Source organism: Polyodon spathula, chromosome 31 (assembly GCF_017654505.1).
Source record: "Polyodon spathula isolate WHYD16114869_AA chromosome 31, ASM1765450v1, whole genome shotgun sequence".
Taxonomy (NCBI): domain Eukaryota; kingdom Metazoa; phylum Chordata; class Actinopteri; order Acipenseriformes; family Polyodontidae; genus Polyodon; species Polyodon spathula.
The window spans coordinates 4,419,563-4,442,048 of NC_054564.1; the positions used below are offsets into that span (position 1 = coordinate 4,419,563).

At 40.0% G+C, this 22,486-nt stretch overlaps 1 protein-coding gene across 1 annotated transcript in view; it reads right to left on the minus strand.

Annotated features, from left to right (window-relative positions):
* The window catches only part of LOC121303128 (TELO2-interacting protein 2-like), a 38,951-nt gene extending 17,638 nt beyond the window's left edge, over window positions 1-21,313 (minus strand). The window contains exon 1 of the mRNA XM_041233609.1: window positions 20,810-21,313. The gene's annotated coding sequence lies outside the window, so the exon portion shown is untranslated. The remainder of the gene's footprint in view (window positions 1-20,809) is intronic.
* Window positions 21,314-22,486: the final 1,173 nt, after the last annotated feature.

Here is a 22,486-nt window from a genome sequence, read left to right on the forward strand (position 1 = left end):
TTCAAGAAGCTGCTTGATGAGATTCTGGGATCAATAAACTACTAAGAACCAAACGAGAAAGATGGGCCTCCTCTCGTTTGTAAACTTTATGTTCTTATGTTCTTAATTTTCTTAAGCTACAGTTAAGTAGGATCTTTCATCCTAGGATTCGGAAAATGAGATTGTGTTTAAATAACCTGCTTACTTTTTTTTTTTTTTTGAGGATGAAACATTGATAATGGATAATTGCAAAACAAATGACATGGTTTATTTACATTTCCAGAAACTTTTTGACAGAACCTGGCATAAAGGATTACTTCTGAAACTGAAAGCAGTAGAGATTCAAGGAAATGCATGTACATGGATTAGGGAGTGGTTAACATGTAGAAAACAGAAAGTACTGATTAGAGGAGAAACCTCAAAATGGAGCGAGGTAACCAGTGGAGTACCACAGGGATCAGTATTAGGTCCTCTGCTCTTCCTAATCTACATTAATGACTTAGATTCTGGTATAGTAAGAAAACTTGTTAAATTTACAGACGACACAAGAATAGGAGGTGTGGCAAACACTGATTCAGCAGCAAAGGTCATCCAAAATGATATGGAGAGTATTCAGAACTGGGCAGACACATGGCAAATGACATTTAATAGAGAAAAGTGTAAGCTACTGCACACAGGCAATAAAATGTGTATTATAAATAACATATAGGAAATTGGAAATAGGAAATATATACTGAAATTGAAGAAGGAATCTATGAAAAAGTTAAATGTCTTCATGTAGACAATGTGGGGAAGCTATAAAAAAAGGCCAACAAAATGCTCGGATATATAGTGAAAAGTGTTGAATTTAAATCAAGGGAAGTAATGTTTAAACTTTACAATGCATTGCCTGGTAGTCCCGCGTTCCCCCGAAAGAACCATATCGATACCGAGCATAGTGCGGACACCCGATCGGCATAGCCCACTGCAGCGCAGAACCCCTGAGTTCAAGCAATCCTCCAGCATCAGCCTCCCGGTAGCTGGAATTACAGGCCACGCCACCGCTCCCGGCGGGGAGTAGGGAGGGAAATTTATTTTTTTTTAAATTACAATGCTGGTGAGGTCAAACGAAAATCATGATTAGCGAGACTAAACAAGGTTAAACTCTAACTATGGTCCAGTCGTACAACTGAAGATCGTATGAAACAGTTCTCTTTTTATTTGACACAACTATATTACAAAAATCATTACAAATAATACGTGAAGTTGCTTTTTTTAATGCATTGCTATGAGGTGTCTTGTGCTAACATACAGTATTCTTCTTTCCCAAATATACTGTCTCAGTACTTGCACTGTATAAGTATGCGCTGTCGTATTCTATTCCTTTCATTGTTGTACATTCTCAAATGCTCATTAAATCGTTGTTATAAATACACACATGGCTACATTAAATACAGTAATCTACTTTCTCATCAAACACGTTATTACAATATCTAATCTCTTGTATTAGATGTAGTAAAACAAATTAGACTCATAATTAAAAAAAAAAAAAAAAAAAAAAACTAAGTTCCCCTATTTGACCATAAGATAGGAACACTGAACCATAAGCAAAAAACAGACTAGAAATCTTTTTCATATAACACTGCAAACTGCACAACCCCAGCCTATTGGTTGTGAGCCCCAACCCTCATGAAGTATCCCAGGGCCATCAGCTGTGAACCAAACATGTCTATCACAAGCTTCATACCCTACAAAACACTTTTTGTGTTTAGTTCTGGTCACCTCACTACAAAAAGGATATTGCTGCTCTAGAAAGAGTGCAAGGAAGAGAAACCAGAATTATTCCAGGTTTAAAATGCATGTTCATGAGCAGACAAGCTAAAAATTATGTCGATGTCAACTCTGCAACCTGATCAATCAGCGCGCAATGAAATGTTCCACCTTGTCTCTGTTTATGTACAGTATTAAACTGAGTTATACTTCAACTGTTCTGTGGCTACCTTTAAAATATTGCCCGAGCAAAACCAAGGTTTAAACAAAACCAAGGGTCAGAAATGGAAATTAGATAGAAGGGGCATTGAGAGCAGAAAATAGGAGGCACTTTTTTACAGAGAATTGTGGGGGTTTGAAACCACAATCCTGAGATCTTTAAGAAGCTGCTTGTTTAGTCTGGAATCCATCTATTATTGTTCAGTCTTGAACAAAGAAGACTACTGGCAAATCTGATTCAAGCATCTAAAATTCTAAAAGCTATTGACAAGGTCTGAAGCAATATTGTATTCTAACCATTTACTGTTTTACATTTTCAAATGCTCAGTAAAGAAATTGTTATAAATACATACATGGATTAATAAATACAGTAATCTATAGGGCACACCGAGAGTACAGTACAAGCAGATGGAAGTCTTTAGAGTGGATACAATAAGACAAGGTTTATACTAGCGACAGAGGCTACTTTATGCTTCTCTAATGAATCGTCGTAAGCTTTTTTTTTTTTTTACGTATAAGGATTTGGAATCTCAATAACAAGTGAACTCCTCTGGCGAAGTAAACTTGGTGTTCAAACATGTGTCTAGCGGTGATGCAATGCAGGAGTGACAGGCAGACAACGGTATCCAGTGAAAAAGCGCTTTTATTTGTAATCCAGGTCTGGTGACCGTAAAATCATAAATCCCCGTCTATACACAACAATGTGTAAAGCGCGAGATAACAAAACAGGGCACAGTGACGAACAAAAAATGAAGACACGGGCACCAGTCCCGGGTGAGTGCAGTCGTGCTGGTGCGGAGTGCAAACGCAGGTATTTTTCGTGACGGCAGTGCAGTGGTGCTTCGGATTGTGCTGACCCTCGGCGACAGCTCCGGAGGTGTGCTTTAACTGTGTGATGATGCAAAAACACGAACAATTACAATACAGACTAACACAAAACAAAAACACATAACACGTCTTCCTTTTAATATTGAGAGCTCCTCTCTTAGTCCTTCTCTCCACCGAGCTTTACCCAAACGAAGGGAAAGAACAACGTTACCCTGGCCACTATATGCAACCCCGCATGACATCTAGGTAAACGGCTGCAGCTGCTTTATTACTTGCAGCTGCCCTTCGTTTACCTTTCATGTCAATACGGTCTTACAACAGAGTTTCGCTTCTTCCCAGGCTGACCGACTCGGTCCGGAAGCGAACTGTCAGGCCAGCCCTTCCATATACTTTTCCTCCCGTTCTTAGCTCCCTCACCGGTCAGAAGGGAGATTTATCACCAGAACTCATTAACTTTCTGCCACAGCACCGAGATACAGTAAAACCTGTCTACAGGAAAAGGTGTTATACATCAATTGTTCCGTGGAGACCTCTAAAATATTACCAAATGGACGGAATTGATTGAATAAAATACTAGATCTTAAAGTAATATGTTTATGCTTGGAAAACAGCGACCTCTGTTGGAAACTCTGTACTAACATTGTATTCTGTACGTTCTGCTGTGTTGCAATGAAAATACTTTTCCGGTTCGTTATTTTAGCTTTGTGGTTTATAATGCAATGACAATATCTAATATCTTAGGAAAAACTCTTGTATAATGTAGACAATATAATTACGGTAAAAGGCTGGGTCCCACTATATTACTCAAGCTGCACTGCAGTGGCTATTCACGGACGCGATCCCACTACTGAGCGGCACGGGGGCTTTGACCTGCTCCGTTTCCGACCTGGACCGGTTCACCCCTCTTTAAGCGACCTGGTGGTCCCGGGCTCCCCTGAGAACACCATATCGATACCGAGCTTAGTGCGGACACCCGATCGGCATAGCCCACTGCAACGCAGAACCCCTGAGCTCAAGCAATCCTCCAGCCTCAGCCTCCCGGTAGCTGGGATTACAGGTGCACGCCACCGCTCCCGGCGGGAACCAGGGAGGGCTATTAATCTTTTCAAATTACAATGCTGGTGCCGATTAGCGACTAAAGGCGAAAATCTGACTGGAAAAGTCGTACGAATGAAGATCATATGAAACAATCCTATTTATATATCACACAACTATCTTATAGAAATCATAAATAATACACGAAGGTGCTTTTTTCAATGCGTTGTTACGGCGTGTCTTGTACTAACCTTCGACAGACCAATAAGCCTGACTTCTATTTATGTAAACTTATGGAAACTATAATAAGATCGAAAATGGAAAATTACCTACATGGTAACAGTATCCCTGGAGATAGTGAAGATCTTGGATCCTAGGATTTGGAAAGAGAGGTTTTGTTTAACTAACCTGCTTGCTTTTGTTTTTGTTTTTTTTGAGGATGCACGATTGATCATGGATAATTGCAAAACAAATGACATGGTTTATTTATATTTCCAGAAAGCTTTTGACAAAGCTTGCATAAAAGATTACTTCTCATATTGAACGCAGTAGGGATTTAAGGAAATGCATGCACATGGATTAGGGAGTGGTTAACATGTTGAAAACAGAAAGTACTGATTAGAGGAGAAACCTCAAAATGGAGCAAGGTATCCAGTGGTGTATCACAATGATCAGTATTAGGTCCTCTGCTCTTCCTAATCTACATTAATGATTTTGATTCTGATTATAGTAAGCAAACATGATAAACAAAAATAGGAGGAGTGGCAAACACTGTTGCAGCAGCAAAGGTCATTCAAAATGATCTAGACAAGATTCAGAAATGGGCAGACACGTGACAAATGACATTTAATATTGAAAAGTGTAGGGTACTGCACGCAGGCAATAAAAATGTACAATATAAATACCATATGGGAGATACTGAAATTGAAGAAGGAATATATGAAATAGATCCAGCAGTTAAATGTCTTCATCTAGGCAATGTGGGGAAGCCATAAAAACGGCCAACAAAATGCTCCGATATATAATGAAAAGTGTTGAATTAAAATCAAGGGAAGTAATGTTAAAATTGTACAATGCATTAGTAAGACCTCAACTATAATACTGTGTTCAGTTCTGGTCACCTCGCTACAAAAAGGACATTGCTGCTCTAGAAAGAGAGCAAAGAAGAGAAGAGCAGAATTATTCCAGGTTTAAAAGGCATGTCATACACAGACAAGCTAAAAGTAATTGAATCTATTCAGTCTTGAACAAAGAAGACTACTTGGAAATCTGATTCAAGCATTCAAAATTCTAAAAACTATTGACAACTTTGACCCAAGGGCCTTTTTCAACCTGAAAATTAAACAAAATCAGGGGTCACAAATGGAGATTAGATAGACGGGCATTGAGAACAGAAAATAGGAGGCACTTTTTTACAGAGAATTGTGGGAGTCTGGAACCAACACCCTGGGATCTTTCAAGAAGCTGCTTGATGAGATTCTGGGATCAATAAACTACTAAGAACCAAACGAGAAAGATGGGCCTCCTCTCGTTTGTAAACTTTATGTTCTTATGTTCTTAAGCTACAGTTAAGTAGGATCTTTCATCCTAGGATTCGGAAAATGAGATTGTGTTTAAATAACCTGCTTACTTTTTTTTTTTTTTTGAGGATGAAACATTGATAATGGATAATTGCAAAACAAATGACATGGTTTATTTACATTTCCAGAAACTTTTTGACAGAACCTGGCATAAAGGATTACTTCTGAAACTGAAAGCAGTAGAGATTCAAGGAAATGCATGTGCATGGATTAGGGAGTGGTTAACATGTAGGCAAAGAACTGATTAGAGGAGAAACCTCAAAATGGAGCGAGGTAATCATTGGAGTACCACAGAGATCAGTGTTGTGTCCTCTACTCTTCCTAGTATACATTAATGACTTAGATTCTGGTATAGTAAGAAAACTTGTTAACTTTACAGACGACACAAGAATAGGAGGTGTGGCAAACTGATTCAGCAGCAAAGGTCATCCAAAATGATATGGAGAGCATTCATAACTGGGCAGACACATGGCAAATGACATTTAATAGAGAAAAGTGTAAGCTACTGCACACAGGCAATATAATGTGTATTATAAATAACATATAGGAAATTGGAAATAGGAAATATATACTGAAATTGAAGAAGGAATCTATGAAAAAGTTAAATGTCTAATCTAAACAATGTGGGGAAGACATAAAAATGGGCCAACAAAATGCTCGGATATATAGTGAAAAGTGTTGACTTTAAATAAAGGAAAGGAATGTTTAAACTTTACAATGCATTGCCTGGTAGTCCCGCGTTCCCCCGAAAGAACCATATCGATACCGAGCATAGTGCGGACACCCGATCGGCATAGCCCACTGCAGCGCAGAACCCCTGAGTTCAAGCAATCCTCCAGCATCAGCCTCCCGGTAGCTGGAATTACAGGCCACGCCACCGCTCCCGGCGGGGAGTAGGGAGGGAAATTTATTTTTTTTTTAAATTACAATGCTGGTGAGGTCAAACGAAAATCATGATTAGCGAGACTAAACAAGGTTAAACTCTAACTATGGTCCAGTCGTACAACTGAAGATCGTATGAAACAGTTCTCTTTTTATTTGACACAACTATATTACAAAAATCATAACAAATAATACGTGAAGTTGCTTTTTTTAATGCATTGCTATGAGGTGTCTTGTGCTAACATACAGTATTCTTCTTTCCCAAATATACTGTCTCAGTACTTGCACTGTATAAGTATGCGCTGTCGTATTCTATTCCTTTCATTGTTGTACATTCTCAAATGCTCATTAAATCGTTGTTATAAATACACACATGGCTACATTAAATACAGTAATCTACTTTCTCATCAAACACGTTATTACAATATATAATCTCTTGTATTAGATGTAGTAAAACAAATTAGACTCATAATTAAAATTAAAAAAAAAAAAAAAAACTAAGTTCCCCTATTTGACCATAAGATAGGAACACTGAACCACAAGCAAAAAACAGACTAGAAATCTTTTTCATATAACACTGCAAACTGCACAACCCCAGCCTATTGGTTGTGAGCCCCAACCCTCATGAAGTATCCCAGGGCCATCAGCTGTGAACCAAACATGTCTATCACAAGCTTCATACCCTACAAAACACTTTTTGTGTTTAGTTCTGGTCACCTCGCTACAAAAAGGACATTGCTGCTCTAGAAAGAGAGCAAGGAAGAGAAGGCAGAATTATTCCAGGTTTAAAAGACATGTTCTACACAGACAAGCTAAAGGAATTGAATCTATTCAGTCTTGAACAAAGAAGACTACTGGCAAATCTGATTCAAGCATCTAAAATTCTAAAAGCTATTGACAACGTCGACCCAAGGGCCTTTTGTAACCTGAAAATTAAACAAAACCAGGGGTCAAAAAAGGAAATTAGATAGAAGGGCATTGAGAACAGAAAATAGGAGGCATCTTTTTTACAGAGAATTGTGGGAGTCTGGAACCAACACACTGGGATCTTTCAAGAAGCTGCTTGATGGGATCATTCTGGGATGGGCCTCCTCTCGTTTGTAAACTTTATGTTCTTATGTTCTGCTACTAATAATGTGCCAGAATCTGTAAGCAATATTGTAACATTTATTGTTGTACATTTTCAAATGCTCAGTAAAAGATACATGCCAGTAATGTACAGGGCACACCTCTGGAAGTCTTCAGAGTAAACAAAAGGTTTATACTAGCGACAGAGGTATACTTTATGCTTCTCTAATGAATTGGCGTCGTTTTTTTTTTTTTTTTTTTTTTTTTTTTTTAAGGATTTACGTATACTAGGATTTGGAATCTCAATAACAAGTGAACAAGACTATGGCGAAGTGGCTGGTGAAGGCAAACAGGTGTAGTAGCGGTGATGCAATGCAGGAGTGACAGGCAGACAACGGTATCCAGTGAAAAAGCGCTTTTATTTGTAATCCAGGTCTGGTGACCGTAAAATCATAAATCCCCGTCTATACACAACAATGCGTAAAGCGCGAGATAACAAAACAGGGCACAGTGACGAACAAAAAATGAAGACACGGGCACCAGTCCCGGGTGAGTGCAGTCGTGCTGGTGCGGAGTGCAAACGCAGGTATTTTTCGTGACGGCAGTGCAGTGGTGCTTCGGATTGTGCTGACCCTCGGCGACAGCTCCGGAGGTGTGCTTTAACTGTGTGATGATGCAAAAACACGAACAATTACAATACAGACTAACACAAAACAAAAACACATAACACGTCTTCCTTTTATTATTGAGAGCTCCTCTCTTAGTCCTTCTCTCCACCGAGCTTTACCCAAACGAAGGGAAAGATCAGCGTTACACTGGCCACTATATGCAACCCCGCATGACATCTAGGTAAACGGTTGCAGCTGCTTTATTACTTGCAACTGCCCTTCGTTTACTTTTCATGTCAATACGGTCTTACAACAGAGTTTCGCTTCTTCCCAGGCTGACCGACCCGGTCCGGAAGCGAACTGTCAGGTCAGCCCTTCCATATACTTCTCCTCCCGTTCCTTAGCTCCCTCACCTGTCCGGAGGGAGATTTATCACCAGAACTCATTATCTTTCTGTCACAGCACCGAGATACAGTAAAACCTTTCTACAGGAAACGGTGTTATACATCAATTGTTCCGTGGAGACCTCTAAAATATTACCAAATGGACGGAATTGTTTGAATAACAGAATTACAGTAAAAGGCTGGGTCCCACTATATTACTCAGGCTGCACTGCAGTGGCTATTCACGGACGCGATCCCACTACTGAGCGGCACGGGGGCTTTGACCTGCTCCGTTTCCGACCTGGACCGGTTCACCCCTCTTTAAGCGACCTGGTGGTCCCGGGCTCCCCTGAGAACACCATATCGATACCGAGCTTAGTGCGGACACCCGATCGGCATAGCCCACTGCAACGCAGAACCCCTGAGCTCAAGCAATCCTCCAGCCTCAGCCTCCCGGTAGCTGGGATTACAGGTGCACGCCACCGCTCCCGGCAGGAGCGAAGGAGGGCTATTAATCTTTTCAAATTACAATGCTGGTACCGATTAGCGACGTCGAAAATCTGACACGAAAAGTCGTACGAATGAAGATCATATGAAACAATCGTATTTTTATATCACACAACTATCTTATAGAAATCATAAATAATACACGAAGGTGCTTTTTCCAATGCGTTGTTACGGCGTGTCTTGTGTTAACCTTCGACAGACCAATAAGACTGACTTCTATTTATGTAAACTTAAGGAAACTATAAGATCCAAAATGGAAAATTATCTATATGGTAATAGTATTCTGGGAGACAGTCAGCATGGTTTTGGAAATGGAGATCGTGTCTAACTAACCTGCCTGCGTTTTTTGAGGATGCACCAATGTATAATTGCAAAACAAATGAAATGGTTTATTTACATTTCCAGAAACCTTTTGACAGAGTCCAGCATAAAAAATTACTTCTGAAACCAAACTCAGTAGAGAGTCAAGGAAATGCATGCGCATGGATTAGGGAGTTTTTAACATGTAGACAACTGAAAGTACTGATTAGAGGAGAAACCTCAAAATGCAGCGAGGTAATCATTGGAGTAAAACAGAGATCAGTATCAGGTCCTCTGCTCTTCCTAATATACATTAATGGCTTAGATTCTGGTATAGTAAGCAAACTTGTTACATTAACAGACGACACAAAAATAGGAGGCGTGGCAAACACTGATGCAGCAGGAAAAGTCATCCAAAATGATCTATAAAGCATTCTGAACTGGGTAGACACGTGACAAATGACATTTAATACAGACAAGTTTAAGCTACTTCACACAGGCAATAAAATGTGTCTTATAAATACCATATAGGAAATTGGAAATAGGAATAATATACTGAAATTGAATACTACGGTGCATGAGCCTGAATCTCAACAGAGCCGAAATTATGTCGATTTCAACTCTGCAACCTGATCAATCAGCGCGCAATGAAATGTTCCACCTTGTCTCTGTTTATGTACAGTATTAAACTGAGTTATACTTCAACTGTTCTGTGGCTACCTTTAAAATATTGCCCGAGGAGGTGAATTGATTGAATAAAATAATAGAACTTGTTTATGATTGTAAACAGCGACCTCTATTGGATAGTAACATCGTATTCTGTATGTTCTGCACTGTTAGGAACGTTGCAGGGAAAATATCTTTCTGGTTCTTCATTTTATTTTAGCGTTGTTGGTAATAATGCAATGACAATATTGTATAATGTAAACAATATAATTAAAGTAAAAGGCTGGGTCCCACTATATTACTCAAGCTGCACTGGAGTGCCTATTCACAGGCGCGATCCCACTACTGAGCGGCACGGGGGCTTTGACCTGTAAACCTTTTGTTTACAGTCGTTAAATAGCACGTATCACAGTATCTAGTGTGACGTCACCACCATTGCAATTTGAAAATATAAATAGCCCTCCCTTGTTTCAGCCGAGCGCGGTGGCGTGTGCCTGTAATCCCAGCTACCGGGAGGCATGGTTTATTTACATTTCCAGAAAGCTTTTGACAAAGCTTGCATAAAAGATTACTCCTCATATTGAACGCAATAGGGATTTAAGGAAATGCATGCACATGGATTAGGGAGTGGTTAACATGTTGAAAACAGAAAGTACTGATTAGAGGAGAAACCTCAAAATCTAGCAAGGTAAACCGTGGTGTACCACAATGATCAGTACTAGGTCCTCTGCTCTTCCTAATCTACATAATGATTTAGATTCTGATTATAGTAAGCAAACTTGCTAAACAAAAATAGGAGTGACAAACACTGTTGCAGCAGCAAAGGTCATTCAAAATGATCTAGACATCATTCAGAAATGGGCAGACACGTGACAAACTTACATTTAATATAGAAAAGTGTAAGGTACTGCACGCAGGCAATAAAAATGTACAATATAAATACCGTATGAGAGATATTGTAATTGAAGAAGGAATCTATGAAAAAGATCCAGCAGTTAAATGTTTTCATCTAGACAATGTGGGGAAGCGATAAAAAGGGGAAACAAAATGCTCGGATATATAGTGAAAAGTGTTGAATTTAAATCAAGGGAAGTGATGTTAAAACTTTACGATGCATTAGTAAGACCTCAACTAGAATACTGTGTTCAGTTCTGTTCACCTCGTTACAAAAAGGACATTGCTGCTCTAGAAAGAGCACAAAGAAGAGAAGTCAGAATTATTCCAAGTTTTAAAGGCATGTCATACACAGACAAGCTAAAAGTAATGAATCTATTCAGTCTTGAACAAAGAAGACTACTTGCAAATCTGATTCAAGCATTCAAAATTCTAAAAGCTATTGACAATGTCGACCCAAGGGCTCTTTCGACCAGAAAATTAAACAAAACCAAGGTTCAGAAATGGAAATTAGATAGAAGGGAATTGAGAGCAGAAAATAGGAGGCACTTTTTTACAGAGAATTGTGGGAGTCTGGAACCAACACCCTGGGATCTTTCAAGAAGCTGCTTGATGAGATTCTGGGATCAATAAGCTACTAACAACCAAACGAGAAAGATGGGCCTCCTCTCGTTTGTAAACTTTATGTTCTTATGTTCTGAACCTACTGTATCCTTCTTTCCAAAATATAATGTGCCAGCATTTCCACGCTATCTATAAGCAATATTGTATTCTATTCCATTTACTGTTTTACATTTTCAAATGCTCAGTAAAGAATTGTTATAAATACATACATGGATATAATAAATACAGTAATCTGCAGGGCACACCGAGAGTACAGCACAAGCAGATGGAAGTCTTTAGAGTGGATACAATCCCAGACAAGATTTATACTAGCGACAGAGGTATACTTTTTACTTCTCTAATGAATTTGTGTCGTGTTTTTTTTTTTTTTTTAAGCATTTACGTATACTAGGATTTGGAATCTCAATAACAAGTGAACAAGACTATGGCGAAGTGGCTGGTGAAGGCAAACAGGTGTAGTAGCGGTGATGCAATGCAGGAGTGACAGGCAGACAACGGTATCCAGTGAAAAAGCGCTTTTATTTGTAATCCAGGCCTGGTGACCGTAAAATCATAAATCCCCGTCTATACACAACAATGCGTAAAGCGCGAGATAACAAAACGGGGCACAGTGACGAACAAAAAATGAAGACACGGGCATCAGTCCCGGGTGAGTGCAGTCGTGCTGGTGCGGAGTGCAAACGCAGGTATTTTTCGTGACGGCAGTGCAGTGGTGCTTCGGATTGTGCTGACCCTCGGCGACAGCTCCGGAGGTGTGCTTTAACTGTGTGATGATGCAAAAACACGAACAATTACAATACAGACTAACACAAAACAAAAACACATAACACGTCTTCCTTTTATTATTGAGAGCTCCTCTCTTAGTCCTTCTCTCCACCGAGCTTTACCCAAACGAAGGGAAAGATCAGCGTTACACTGGCCACTATATGCAACCCCGCATGACAGCTAGGTAAACGGCTGCAGCTGCTTTATTACTTGCAACTGCCCCTTCGTTTACCTTTCATGTCAATACGGTCTTACAACAGAGTTTCGCTTCTTCCCAGGCTGACCGACCCGGTCCGGAAGCGAACTGTCAGGTCAGCCCTTCCATATACTTCTCCTCCCGTTCCTTAGCTCCCTCACCTGTCCGGAGGGAGATTTATCACCAGAACTCATTATCTTTCTGTCTTACAGCACCGAGATACAGTAAAACCTTTCTACAGGAAACGGTGTTATACATCAATTGTTCCGTGGAGACCTCTAAAATATTACCAAATGGACGGAATTGTTTGAATAACAGAATTACAGTAAAAGGCTGGGTCCCACTATATTACTCAGGCTGCACTGCAGTGGCTATTCACGGACGCGATCCCACTACTGAGCGGCACGGGGGCTTTGACCTGCTCCGTTTCCGACCTGGACCGGTTCACCCCTCTTTAAGCGACCTGGTGGTCCCGGGCTCCCCTGAGAACACCATATCGATACCGAGCTTAGTGCGGACACCCGATCGGCATAGCCCACTGCAACGCAGAACCCCTGAGCTCAAGCAATCCTCCAGCCTCAGCCTCCCGGTAGCTGGGATTACAGGTGCACGCCACCGCTCCCGGCAGGAGCGAAGGAGGGCTATTAATCTTTTCAAATTACAATGCTGGTACCGATTAGCGACGTCGAAAATCTGACACGAAAAGTCGTACGAATGAAGATCATATGAAACAATCGTATTTTTATATCACACAACTATCTTATAGAAATCATAAATAATACACGAAGGTGCTTTTTCCAATGCGTTGTTACGGCGTGTCTTGTGTTAACCTTCGACAGACCAATAAGACTGACTTCTATTATATGTAAACTTATGGAAACTATAATAAGATCCAAAATGGAAAATTATCTATATGGTAATAGTATTCTGGGAGACAGTCAGCATGGTTTTAGGAAATGGAGATCGTGTCTAACTAACCTGCCTGCGTTTTTTGAGGATGCACCAATGTATAATTGCAAAACAAATGAAATGGTTTATTTACATTTCCAGAAACCTTTTGACAGAGTCCAGCATAAAAAATTACTTCTGAAACCAAACTCAGTAGAGAGTCAAGGAAATGCATGCGCATGGATTAGGGAGTTTTTAACATGTAGACAACTGAAAGTACTGATTAGAGGAGAAACCTCAAAATGCAGCGAGGTAATCATTGGAGTAAAACAGAGATCAGTATCAGGTCCTCTGCTCTTCCTAATATACATTAATGGCTTAGATTCTGGTATAGTAAGCAAACTTGTTACATTAACAGACGACACAAAAATAGGAGGCGTGGCAAACACTGATGCAGCAGGAAAAGTCATCCAAAATGATCTATAAAGCATTCTGAACTGGGTAGACACGTGACAAATGACATTTAATACAGACAAGTTTAAGCTACTTCACACAGGCAATAAAATGTGTCTTATAAATACCATATAGGAAATTGGAAATAGGAATAATATACTGAAATTGAATACTACGGTGCATGAGCCTGAATCTCAACAGAGCCGAAATTATGTCGATTTCAACTCTGCAACCTGATCAATCAGCGCGCAATGAAATGTTCCACCTTGTCTCTGTTTATGTACAGTATTAAACTGAGTTATACTTCAACTGTTCTGTGGCTACCTTTAAAATATTGCCCGAGGAGGTGAATTGATTGAATAAAATAATAGAACTTGTTTATGATTGTAAACAGCGACCTCTATTGGATAGTAACATCGTATTCTGTATGTTCTGCACTGTTAGGAACGTTGCAGGGAAAATATCTTTCTGGTTCTTCATTTTATTTTAGCGTTGTTGGTAATAATGCAATGACAATATTGTATAATGTAAACAATATAATTAAAGTAAAAGGCTGGGTCCCACTATATTACTCAAGCTGCACTGGAGTGCCTATTCACAGGCGCGATCCCACTACTGAGCGGCACGGGGGCTTTGACCTGTAAACCTTTTGTTTACAGTCGTTAAATAGCACGTATCACAGTATCTAGTGTGACGTCACCACCATTGCAATTTGAAAATATAAATAGCCCTCCCTTGTTTCAGCCGAGCGCGGTGGCGTGTGCCTGTAATCCCAGCTACCGGGAGGCATGGTTTATTTACATTTCCAGAAAGCTTTTGACAAAGCTTGCATAAAAGATTACTCCTCATATTGAACGCAATAGGGATTTAAGGAAATGCATGCACATGGATTAGGGAGTGGTTAACAAGTTGAAAACAGAAAGTACTGATTAGAGGAGAAACCTCAAAATCTAGCAAGGTAAACCGTGGTGTACCACAATGATCAGTACTAGGTCCTCTGCTCTTCCTAATCTACATTAATGATTTAGATTCTGATTATAGTAAGCAAACTTGCTAAACAAAAATAGGAGTGACAAACACTGTTGCAGCAGCAAAGGTCATTCAAAATGATCTAGACATCATTCAGAAATGGGCAGACACGTGACAAACTTACATTTAATATAGAAAAGTGTAAGGTACTGCACGCAGGCAATAAAAATGTACAATATAAATACCGTATGAGAGATATTGTAATTGAAGAAGGAATCTATGAAAAAGATCCAGGAGTTAAATGTTTTCATCTAGACAATGTGGGGAAGCGATAAAAAATGTCTTAACAAAGACAATGGATATATAGTGAAAAGTGTAACAAAATGCTCGGATATATAGTGAAAAGTGTTGAATTTAAATCAAGGGAAGTGATGTTAAAACTTTACGATGCATTAGTAAGACCTCAACTAGAATACTGTGTTCAGTTCTGTTCACCTCGTTACAAAAAGGACATTGCTGCTTTAGAAAGAGCACAAAGAAGAGAAGTCAGAATTATTCCAACTTTTAAAGGCATGTCATACACAGACAAGCTAAAAGAACTGAATCTATTCAGTCTTGAACAAAGAAGACTACGTGGCAATCTGATTCAAGCATTCAAAATTCTAAAAGCTATTGACAATGTCGACCCAAGGGCTCTTTCGACCAGAAAATTAAACAAAACCAAGGTTCAGAAATGGAAATTAGATAGAAGGGAATTGAGAGCAGAAAATAGGAGGCACTTTTTTACAGAGAATTGTGGGAGTCTGGAACCAACACCCTGGGATCTTTCAAGAAGCTGCTTGATGAGATTCTGGGATCAATAAGCTACTAACAACCAAACGAGAAAGATGGGCCTCCTCTCGTTTGTAAACTTTATGTTCTTATGTTCTGAACCTACTGTATCCTTCTTTCCAAAATATAATGTGCCAGCATTTCCACGCTATCTGTAAGCAATATTGTATTCTATTCCATTTACTGTTTTACATTTTCAAATGCTCAGTAAAGAATTGTTATAAATACACACATGGATATAATAAATACAGTAATCTACAGGGCACACCGAGAGTACAGTACAAGCAGATGGAAGTCTTTAGAGTGGATACAATCCCAGACAAGGTTTATACTAGCGACAGAGGTATACTTTTTACTTCTCTAATGAATTTGTGTCGTGCTTTTTTTTTTTTTTTTAAGCATTTACGTATACTAGGATTTGGAATCTCAATAACAAGTGAACAAGACTATGGCGAAGTGGCTGGTGAAGGCAAACAGGTGTAGTAGCGGTGATGCAATGCAGGAGTGACAGGCAGACAACGGTATCCAGTGAAAAAGCGCTTTTATTTGTAATCCAGGTCTGGTGACCGTAAAATCATAAATCCCCGTCTATACACAACAATGTGTAAAGCGCGAGATAACAAAACAGGGCACAGTGACGAACAAAAAACGAAGACACGGGCACCAGTCCCGGGTGAGTGCAGTCGTGCTGGTGCGGAGTGCAAACGCAGGTATTTTTCGTGACGGCAGTGCAGTGGTGCTTGGGATTGTGCTGACCCTCGGCGACAGCTCCGGAGGTGTGCTTTAACTGTGTGATGATGCAAAAACACGAACAATTACAATACAGAAAAAACAACTCAAAAACACGTAACACGTCTTCCTTTTATTACTGAGAGCTCCTCTCTTAGTCCTTCTCTCCACCGAGCTTTACCCAAACGAAGGGAAAGAACAGCGTTACCCTGGCCACTATATGCAACCCCGCATGACATCTAGGTAAACGGCTGCAGCTGCTTTATTACTTGCAGCTGCCCTTCGTTTACCTTTCATGTCAATACGGTCTTACAACAGAGTTTCGCTTCATTCCAGGCTGACCGACCGGGTCCGGAAACGAACTGTCAGGCAGCTCTTCCACATACTTTTCCTCCCGTTCTTAGCTCCCTCACCGGTCGGAAGGGAGATTTATCACCAGAACTCATTAACTTTCTGCCACAGCACCGAGATACAGTAAAACCTGTCTACAGGAAAAGGTGTTATACATCAATTGTTCCGTGGAGACCTCTAAAATATTACCAAATGGACGGAATTGATTGAATAAAATACTAGATCTTAAAGTAATATGTTTATGCTTGGAAAACAGCGACCTCTGTTGGAAACTCTGTACTAACATTGTATTCTGTACGTTCTGCTGTGTTGCAATGAAAATACTTTTCCGGTTCGTTATTTTAGCTTTGTGGTTTATAATGCAATGACAATATCTAATATCTTAGGAAAAACTCTTGTATAATGTAGACAATATAATTACAGTAAAAGGCTGGGTCCCACTATATTACTCAGGCTGCACTGCAGTGGCTATTCACGGACGCGATCCCACTACTGAGCGGCACGGGGGCTTTGACCTGCTCCGTTTCCGACCTGGACCGGTTCACCCCTCTTTAAGCGACCTGGCGGTCCCGGGCTCCCCTGAGAACACCATATCGATACCGAGCTTAGTGCGGACACCCGATCGGCATAGCCCACTGCAACGCAGAACCCCTGAGCTCAAGCAATCCTCCAGCCTCAGCCTCCCGGTAGCTGGGATTACAGGTGCACGCCACCGCTCCCGGCGGGAACCAGGGAGGGCTATTAATCTTTTCAAATTACAATGCTGGTGCCGATTAGCGACTAAAGGCGAAAATCTGACTGGAAAAGTCGTACGAATGAAGATCATATGAAACAATCCTATTTTTATATCACACAACTATCTTATAGAAATCATAAATAATACACGAAGGTGCTTTTTTCAATGCGTTGTTACGGCGTGTCTTGTACTAACCTTCGACAGACCAATAAGCCTGACTTCTATTTATGTAAACTCAAGGAAACTATAATAAGATCGAAAATACAAAATTACCTACATGGTAACAGTATCCCTGGAGATAGTGAAGATCTTGGATCCTAGGATTTGGAAAGAGAGGTTTTGTTTAACTAACCTGCTTGCTTTTGTTTTTGTTTTTTTTGAGGATGCACGATTGATCATGGATAATTGCAAAACAAATGACATGGTTTATTTATATTTCCAGAAAGCTTTTGACAAAGCTTGCATAAAAGATTACTTCTCATATTGAACGCAGTAGGGATTTAAGGAAATGCATGCACATGGATTAGGGAGTGGTTAACATGTTGAAAACAGAAAGTACTGATTAGAGGAGAAACCTCAAAATGGAGCAAGGTATCCAGTGGTGTATCACAATGATCAGTATTAGGTCCTCTGCTCTTCCTAATCTACATAATGATTTTGATTCTGATTATAGTAAGCAAACATGATAAACAAAAAAAGAAGTGACAGGAGTGGCAAACACTGTTGCAGCAGCAAAGGTCATTCAAAATGATCCAGACATCATCTAGAAATGGGCAGACACGTGACAAATGACATTTAATATTGAAAAGTGTAAGGTACTGCACGCAGGCAATAAAAATGTACAATATAAATACCATATGGGAGATACTGAAATTGAAGAAGGAATATATGAAATAGATCCAGCAGTTAAATGTCTTCATCTAGGCAATGTGGGGAAGCCATAAAAACGGCCAACAAAATGCTCCGATATATAATGAAAAGTGTTGAATTAAAATCAAGGGAAGTAATGTTAAAATTGTACAATGCATTAGTAAGACCTCAACTATAATACTGTGTTCAGTTCTGGTCACCTCGCTACAAAAAGGACATTGCTGCTCTAGAAAGAGAGCAAAGAAGAGAAGGCAGAATTATTCCAGGTTTAAAAGGCATGTCATACACAGACAAGCTAAAAGTAATGAATCTATTCAGTCTTGAACAAAGAAGACTACTTGGAAATCTGATTCAAGCATTCAAAATTCTAAAAACTATTGACAACTTTGACCCAAGGGCCTTTTTCAACCTGAAAATTAAACAAAATCAGGGGTCACAAATGGAGATTAGATAGACGGGCATTGAGAACAGAAAATAGGAGGCACTTTTTTACAGAGAATTGTGGGAGTCTGGAACCAACACCCTGGGATCTTTCAAGAAGCTGCTTGATGAGATTCTGGGATCAATAAACTACTAAGAACCAAACGAGAAAGATGGGCCTCCTCTCGTTTGTAAACTTTATGTTCTTATGTTCTTAAGCTACAGTTAAGTAGGATCTTTCATCCTAGGATTCGGAAAATGAGATTGTGTTTAAATAACCTGCTTACTTTTTTTTTTTTTTTTGAGGATGAAACATTGATAATGGATAATTGCAAAACAAATGACATGGTTTATTTACATTTCCAGAAACTTTTTGACAGAACCTGGCATAAAGGATTACTTCTGAAACTGAAAGCAGTAGAGATTCAAGGAAATGCATGTGCATGGATTAGGGAGTGTTTAACATGTAGGCAACTGAAAGCATAGAGGAGAAACCTCAAAATGGAGCGAGGTAATCATTGGAGTACCACAGAGATCAGTGTTGTGTCCTCTACTCTTCCTAGTATACATTAATGACTTAGATTCTGGTATAGTAAGAAAACTTGTTAACTTTACAGACGACACAAGAATAGGAGGTGTGGCAAACTGATTCAGCAGCAAAGGTCATCCAAAATGATCTAGACAAGATTCAGAACTGGGCAGACACATGGCAAATGACATTTAATAGAGAAAAGTGTAAGCTACTGCACACAGGCAATATAATGTGTATTATAAATAACATATAGGAAATTGGAAATAGGAAATATATACTGAAATTGAAGAAGGAATCTATGAAAAAGTTAAATGTCTTCATCTAAACAATGTGGGGAAGACATAAAAATGGGCCAACAAAATGCTCGGATATATAGTGAAAAGTGTTGACTTTAAATAAAGGAAAGTAATGTTTAAACTTTACAATGCATTGCCTGGTAGTCCCACGTTCCCCCGAAAGAACCATATCGATACCGAGCATAGTGCGGACACCCGATCGGCATAGCCCACTGCAGCGCAGAACCCCTGAGTTCAAGCAATCCTCCAGCATCAGCCTCCCGGTAGCTGGAATTACAGGCCACGCCACCGCTCCCGGCGGGGAGTAGGGAGGGAAATTTATTTTTTTTTAAATTACAATGCTGGTGACGTCAAACGAAAATCATGATTAGCGAGACTAAACAAGGTTAAACTCTAACTATGGTCCAGTCGTACCACTGAAGATCGTATGAAACAGTTCTCTTTTTATTTGACACAACTATATTACAAAAATCATAACAAATAATACGTGAAGTTGCTTTTTTTAATGCATTGCTATGAGGTGTCTTGTGCTAACATACAGTATTCTTCTTTCCCAAATATACTGTCTCAGTACTTGCACTGTATAAGTATGCGCTGTCGTATTCTATTCCTTTCATTGTTGTACATTCTCAAATGCTCATTAAATCGTTGTTATAAATACACACATGGCTACATTAAATACAGTAATCTACTTTCTCATCAAACACGTTATTACAATATCTAATCTCTTGTATTAGATGTAGTAAAACAAATTAGACTCATAATTAAAATTAAAAAAAAAAAAAAAACTAAGTTCCCCTATTTGACCATAAGATAGGAACACTGAACCACAAGCAAAAAACAGACTAGAAATCTTTTTCATATAACACTGCAAACTGCACAACCCCAGCCTATTGGTTGTGAGCCCCAACCCTCATGAAGTATCCCAGGGCCATCAGCTGTGAACCAAACATGTCTATCACAAGCTTCATACCCTACAAAACACTTTTTGTGTTTAGTTCTGGTCACCTCGCTACAAAAAGGACATTGCTGCTCTAGAAAGAGAGCAAGGAAGAGAAGGCAGAATTATTCCAGGTTTAAAAGACATGTTCTACACAGACAAGCTAAAGGAATTGAATCTATTCAGTCTTGAACAAAGAAGACTACTGGCAAATCTGATTCAAGCATCTAAAATTCTAAAAGCTATTGACAACGTCGACCCAAGGGCCTTTTGGAACCTGAAAATTAAACAAAACCAGGGGTCAAAAATGGAAATTAGATAGAAGGGCATTGAGAACAGAAAATAGGAGGCACTTTTTTACAGAGAATTGTGGGAGTCTGGAACCAACACCCTGGGATCTTTCAAGAAGCTGCTTGATGAGATTCTGGGATCAATAAGCTACTAAGAACCAAACGAGAAAGATGGGCCTCCTCTCGTTTGTAAACTTTATGTTCTTATGTTCTGAACCTACTGTATCCTTCTTTCCAACGGTATCCAGTGAAAAAGCGCTTTTATTTGTAATCCAGGTCTGGTGACCGTAAAATCATAAATCCACGTCTATACACAACAATGCGTAAAGCGCGAGATAACAAAACAGGGCACAGTGACGAACAAAAAATGAAGACACGGGCACCAGTCCCGGGTGAGTGCAGTCGTGCTGGTGCGGAGTGCAAACGCAGGTATTTTTCGTGACGGCAGTGCAGTGGTGCTTCGGATTGTGCTGACCCTCGGCGACAGCTCCGGAGGTGTGCTTTAACTGTGTGATGATGCAAAAACACGAACAATTACAATACAGACTAACACAAAACAAAAACACATAACACGTCTTCCTTTTATTATTGAGAGCTCCTCTCTTAGTCCTTCTCTCCACCGAGCTTTACCCAAACGAAGGGAAAGATCAGCGTTACACTGGCCACTATATGCAACCCCGCATGACATCTAGGTAAACGGCTGCAGCTGCTTTATTACTTGCAACTGCCCTTCGTTTACTTTTCATGTCAATACGGTCTTACAACAGAGTTTCGCTTCTTCCCAGGCTGACAGACCCGGTCCGGAAGCGAACTGTCAGGTCAGCCCTTCCACATACTTCTCCTCCCGTTCCTTAGCTCCCTCACCGGTCCGGAGGGAGATTTATCACCAGAACTCATTATCTTTCTGTCACAGCACCGAGATACAGTAAAACCTTTCTACAGGAAACGGTGTTATACATCAATTGTTCCGTGGAGACCTCTAAAATATTACCAAATGGACGGAATTGTTTGAATAACAGAATTACAGTAAAAGGCTGGGTCCCACTATATTACTCAGGCTGCACTGCAGTGGCTATTCACGGACGCGATCCCACTACTGAGCGGCACGGGGGCTTTGACCTGCTCCGTTTCCGACCTGGACCGGTTCACCCCTCTTTAAGCGACCTGGTGGTCCCGGGCTCCCCTGAGAACACCATATCGATACCGAGCTTAGTGCGGACACCCGATCGGCATAGCCCACTGCAACGCAGAACCCCTGAGCTCAAGCAATCCTCCAGCCTCAGCCTCCCGGTAGCTGGGATTACAGGTGCACGCCACCGCTCCCGGCAGGAGTGAAGGAGGGCTATTAATCTTTTCAAATTACAATGCTGGTACCGATTAGCGACGTGAAAAATCTGACACGAAAAGTCGTACGAATGAAGATCATATGAAACAATTGTATTTTTATATCACACAACTATCTTATAGAAATCATAAATAATACACGAAGGTGCTTTTTCCAATGCGTTGTTACGGCGTGTCTTGTGTTAACCTTCGACAGACCAATAAGACTGACTTCTATTTATGTAAACTTAAGGAAACTATAATAAGATCCAAAATGGAAAATTACCTATATGGTAACAGTATCCTGGGAGACAGTCAGCATGGTTTTAGGAAATGGAGATCGTGTCTAACTAACCTGCCTGCGTTTTTTGAGGATGCACCAATGTATAATTGCAAAACAAATGAAATGGTTTATTTACATTTCCAGAAACCTTTTGACAGAGTCCAGCATAAAAAATTACTTCTGAAACCAAACTCAGTAGAGAGTCAAGGAAATGCATGCGCATGGATTAGGGAGTTTTTAACATGTAGACAACTGAAAGTACTGATTAGAGGAGAAACCTCAAAATGCAGCG